This window comes from Corythoichthys intestinalis, chromosome 1 (assembly GCF_030265065.1).
Source record: "Corythoichthys intestinalis isolate RoL2023-P3 chromosome 1, ASM3026506v1, whole genome shotgun sequence".
NCBI classification, from domain to species: domain Eukaryota; kingdom Metazoa; phylum Chordata; class Actinopteri; order Syngnathiformes; family Syngnathidae; genus Corythoichthys; species Corythoichthys intestinalis.
Window position 1 is genome coordinate 43,174,332 of NC_080395.1, and position 6,438 is coordinate 43,180,769.

Here is a 6,438-nt window from a genome sequence, read left to right on the forward strand (position 1 = left end):
GTGAGATCAAAGCAGCTGTCTGAGGCCTTTTTCAGAAAGAAGATTGTAGACGCTTATGAGTCTGGTAAGGGATTTTAAAAGATCTCACCTGGCCAGCTCTCCACCATGAATTCTATCGTGTATCAGAGGGTGCTTGAGGAACATGTGAGATCATCTGTGAAAAAATAAAGCTGAAGCGAAACTGGACCCTGCAACATGACAATGACCCAAAACATACCAGTAAATCCACCAAGGACTGGCTGAAAAGGAAGAAATGGAGAGTCCTGGAATGGCCTAGTCAAAACCCAGATTTTAATCCAATTGAGATGCTGTGGGGTGACTTGAAACGGGCTGGACATGCAAGAAACCCCACCAACATCTCAGGAGTGGGGCAAACTTTCTTCAGACCAATGTCAAAGACTTGTCGATGGCTACAAAAAGCGTCTCACTAAAGTTATTTCAGCCAAAATGGGTAACACTAGCTATTAGGTGGGAGGGTGTCCTAACTTTTTCCTCAGTTAGAATATGCATTTTTTGTTCATATATTTGGTTAAATGAGTGAAACAATATCAATTTTTGTTGTATACCTGCAATTAAATGCCTTTTTTTTTCCCGAGATGAAGAAAAACAAGATCAGACATTGATATGTGAACATTTCTTAATAAAGAACTGAATATTTATGGGGTGTCCTAATTTTTTCACATGACTGTAGATAACTGTGTGCTGGGAAAAAAACAAACAAATTTGTAAGAAGTTACTTACAATGTTACTCATTACTTAAGTATTCTCTTCACCAAATAGTTTTTTTACTTGTACTTCAGTACATTTTTTGGATGACTATTTTTACTTGACTAATATTATTTTGAAGTAACGCTACTCCTACTTGAGTACAATTTTTGGGTACTCTACCCACCTCTGAAAAATATAGTAGATCATGTACAATATATATATTCTCAATTTTTCTGAAAATGTTAAAATATTCTGATAGGCAATTATGTTGTTAGGCTAATGATATGCCAATAAAAGAATTGGACTAAGATACAAATAACATTTTTAAACGTGATATTTTTCAAAAACGTAAGCGTAATGCAGTTATCCATCTCTACTTCGCGCTTCAAACTTCGCGCCCTCAGTCCATCGCAGATTTTTTTTCAATTAAAAAAAAAATACAGATAAGCTGTCCCGAGCGGATCACGTAGTCTCACTCTCGCTCCCTCCCTTCCTCCCTCTCCCTGCTCGTCAGGCACTGCGGCACTGCACTAGAGTTGCTTATTAAAGTTAATGATTTTGATAGATGTTTGTGTTTGATCTTGCCAGAGTCACGAACTTCAAAAGCGCCGAGTGCGTCAGACTTAGGGTTAACTGTAAGCTGTGGCAACTCATTGTGTGTAAGTGAGAGGATTTGAGTAGACTCGCTCAGTGAAGCATTTAATAAAGCCGAGCAATTTTCTGCTACAGTTCTTTACACTTGTTAAAAATAATTTTATGGGACAGTAACATGTTTAAAAGTTATCATAATTATTACATTTGAAGTGCTTGAAAACCACTTATTATAATATATATGGTGGAAAACAGACAAGACTGAAGAAGCAGTTTCTGCTGTTGCACCTCTCTTTAAAATTAACTGTTGTATTTTAAGCCAAAAGAACTGTTGTGTTTGATAGAACAATATGTCTATATGCTGCCATAGCAGATTCATGGCGCATTAAGCCCCCAAACTATTTTTAATTTGTCCGTTTTACCCTGGAAATCCGAGTTTACAGATGTCGCGCAACCGCTTTTGTTTCAGTTTTATTTTTTTTAAATGGCCTCCTGTTCAAAAATTTTCTTCCCCGGGAAAAATGAGATTTTAAGATTTCTCCTGATGTATCACACGTGCATATCGGACAATTTTGAAATTTGGCCAAATTAGTGGTCTCAGAGCAGAACTTCAAGTAACCTCAGTGTTTTCCGCCATATATATATATATATATATATATATATATATATATATATATATATATATATATATATATATATATAATAAATATATATACACATATATATTATAAATATATATATATATATATATACACATATATATATATATATATATATACATATATATATAATATATTATGGGTGTCAAACGATAAAAATTTTTAATCGAGTTAATTACAGCTTAAAAATTAATTAATCGTAATTAATCGCAATTAATCGCAATTCAAACCATCGATAAAATATGCCATATTTTTCTGTAAATTATTGTTGGAATGGAAAGATAAGACACAAGCTGGATATATACATTCAACATATGGTACATAAGTACTGTATTTCTTTATTATAACAATAAATCAACAAGAAGGCATTACCATTATTAACATTCTGTTAAAGCGAACCATGGATAGAAGACTTGTAGTTCTTAAAAGATAAATTTTAGTACAAGTTATAGAAATTTTATATTAAAACCCCTCTTCATGTTTTCGTTTTAATAAAATTTGTAAAATTTTCAATCAAAAAATAAACTAGTAGCCCGCCATTGTTGATGTCAATAATTACTTACACTATGCTCATGGGTGCTGAAGCCTATAAAATCAGTCGCACCCAAGCGCCAGCAGAGGGCGGCAAAACTCCGAAAAACACAACAAGTACAGCTTTCACTATGCTACCATTTTAATCTGTTTGAGCTGGGCATTTGTGCTTTAATTGCGTCAAATATTTTAACAGGATTCATTTAAAAAATTAATTACCGCTCGTTAACGCGATAATTTTGACAGCCCTAATATATATATGTTTTTTTGTTTTTGTTTTTAACCATATATATGTATGTATATATCAGAGATTGCGCTAGACTTTTTCGTTGTCTGTCATTTTGACTGACAGGGTCATAAAAATCCAGTCATAATCTATTTTTACCCGTCACTTAAATTTTTAAAATGATGATAATGACATTGTGGTGACCCTTTGTTTGGCATAATTCACCTTCCGTACTTGTGTGTCCATTTGGCTGAGCGCGTTACCGGCTACGACACAGTCACGTGACAGAGACACTTAAGAGCTGCGCGCGTTCCGGCTTGAATAGAGAGTTCACAGAGAGCAGCAGAGCTACAGCAGCTGGACACAGCAATTCGAGCTAACAAGACTCTTAACATTGCATACCGCTTCAACATATTCAATAGTATTTAGTTTTCATTCATTTTAAATTAATATTCTGTCCGAACAAGCTTAACAGAGAATCCACACCGTGCCATCATCACACATCAAGCAGATGAGGTTACATATGGAACAATGAAATTAACAGTTCACCTGCTGTGGCCTGAACGCAGTCTCACACTTTCCTCCTGGTGCGCATGGACTTGAATTGCGTGCCCGCTTGTGCAGTCCCTCTTTTTTCCACCTCTTTTATCAACACCATCGTCGTTTTGGGGCTTTTTGAAGAAACTTCGGACACTCAGTTGCCTTGACATTTTTCAGAGTAAGGCCAACGACGTCATGTATCAAGAGAGACAATAGCTAATTAATATGCTCACTCGCCACCCTGTGGTCTGGGGTGTGAATTGCAACCTGTCAAAATGACAGATGGACTTCAGTTTTTTCCGTCACCGTTTTAAAAAATCGGTCAACGACGGAAAATATTCGGTTAACGCGACCCCTGGTATATATATATATATATATATATATATATATATATATATATATATATATATATATATATATATATATATATATACAGTGCCTTGCAAAAGTATTTGGCCCCCTTGAACCTTGCAACCTTTCGCCACATTTCAGGCTTCAAACATAAAGATATAAAATTTTAATTTTTTGTCCAGAATCAACAACAAGTGGGACACAATCGTGAAGTGGAACAAAATTTATTGGATAATTTAAACTTTTTTAACAAATAAAAAACTGAAAAGTGGGGCGTGCAATATTATTCGGCCCCCTTGCGTTAATACTTTGTAGCGCCACCTTTTGCTCCAATTACAGCTGCAAGTCGCTTGGGGTATGTTTCTATCAGTTTTGCACATCGAGAGACTGACATTCTTGCCCATTCTTCCTTGCAAAACAGCTCGAGCTCAGTGAGGTTGGATGGAGAGTGTTTGTGAACAGCAGTCTTCAGCTCTTTCCACAGATTCTCGATTGGATTCAGGTCTGGACTTTGACTTGGCCATTCTAACACCTGGATACGTTTATTTTTGAACCATTCCATTGTAGATTTGGCTTTGTTTTGGATCATTGTCCTGTTGGAAGATAAATCTCCGTCCCAGTCTCAGGTCTTGTGCAGATACCAACAGGTTTTCTTCCAGAATGTTCCTGTATTTGGCTGCATCCATCTTCCCGTCAATTTTAACCATCTTCCCTGTCCCTGCTGAAGAAAAGCAGGCCCAAACCATGATGCTGCCACCACCATGTTTGACAGTGGGGATGGTGTGTTCAGGGTGATGAGCTGTGTTGCTTTTACGCCAAACATATCATTTTGCATTGTGGCCAAAAAGTTCAATTTTGGTTTCATCTGACCAGAGCACCTTCTTCCACATGTTTGGTGTGTCTCCCAGGTGGCTTGTGGCAAACTTTAAACGAGACTTTTTATGGATATCTTTGAGAAATGGCTTTCTTCTTGCCACTCTTCCATAAAGGCCAGATTTGTGCAGTGTACGACTGATTGTTGTCCTATGGACAGACTCTCCCACCTCAGCTGTGGATCTCTGCAGTTCATCCAGAGTGATCATGGGCCTCTTGGCTGCATCTCTGATCAGTTTTCTCCTTGTTTGAGAAGAAAGTTTGGAAGGACGGCCGGGTCTTGGTAGATTTGCAGTGGTCTGATGCTCCTTCCATTTCAATATGATGGCTTGCACAGTGCTCCTTGAGATGTTTAAAGCTTGGGAAATCTTTTTGTATCCAAATCCGGCTTTAAACTTCTCCACAACTGTATCTCGGACCTGCCTGGTGTGTTCCTTGGTTTTCATAATGCTCTCTGCACTTTAAGCAGAACCCTGAGACTATCACAGAGCAGGTGCATTTATACGGAGACTTGATTACACACAGGTGGATTCTTTTTATCATCCTCGGTCATTTAGGACAACATTGGATCATTCAGAGATCCTCACTGAACTTCTGGAGTGAGTTTGCTGCACTGAAAGTAAAGGGGCCGAATAATATTGCACGCCCCACTTTTCAGTTTTTTATTTGTTAAAAAAGTTTAAATTATCCAATAAATGTTGTTCCACTTCACGATTGTGTCCCACTTGTTGTTGATTCTTGACAAAAAAATTAAATTTCATATCTTTATGTTTGAAGCCTGAAATGTGGCGAAAGGTTGCAAGATTCAAGCTGGCAGAATACTTTTGCAAGGCACTGTATGTATATATATATATATATATTAGGGCTGTCAAACGATTAAAATTTTTACTCGAGTTAATTACAGCTTAAAAATTAATTAATCGTAATTAATCGCAATTAATCGCAATTCAAACCATCTATAAAATATGCCATATTTTTCTGTGAATTATATATATATTGTGTAAAATAAATTGTTGGAATGGAAAGATAAGACACAAGATGGATATATACATTCAACATACGGTACATAAGGACTGTAGTGGGCATTTCACTCTACTGTCATTTAAATCTGTCTATGCTGTCCTCACTCCGAAGCGTCTACTTTTTCCAAAGCTAGACAGCTAATGAACGATGCCTTAACAATCAGACTTCTTCCTTTTTCATCTGATTTATTAATAAAATGGCCTCAAACCATGGTCCTCTTTAGAGCGTCGTAAAACTACCAAAAAAAAAAGTACACAAGCATTGCATTAGCAACAACGTTAGCTTAGCACGCTATACAGGTTCACTAAACACAAACAAAAAGCGTCTCATACAAAAAATATAACATTTCGCTTACTAACATAATATGTAAATTATTTACAACAACCATACTTACGGACAAATCTTGCCCAAGGATCATATAAGCACAACATTACATCGTAGGCGTCAGCCCGAGACGTCGTGCAGCCATATTGAAGTTGAAGTGGCAAGAAAACAATAAACCATGTCGCAAAGCGACCACAAGAGTTCGCTGTTAGACAGCACAAAAAGCCTTGCTGTAAAACTTACCAAAAGGCAGAATACTGTCTGAGCGGGACATGTGCGTTAATTGCTTCAAATATTTTAACGTGATTAATTAAAAAAATTAATTACCGCGCGTTAACGCGATAATTTTGACAGCCCTAATATATATATATATATATTATATATATATATATACACACACACACACACTTTTTTTTAACTTATACTTTGGGGGAAAAAAGTGAAAAAACATGTCTTATATATATTGGGGGGGGGGCACTACTTCGAGGTTTTTTACTTATCCCGGTGGGTTCTGGTCCCCATTAACCGCGAAAAAAGAGGGATCACTGTATCTAATATTTTTCTATTCGTGTTTGACGTAACATTAATGCCCATGTGATAAATCAGTCAAAA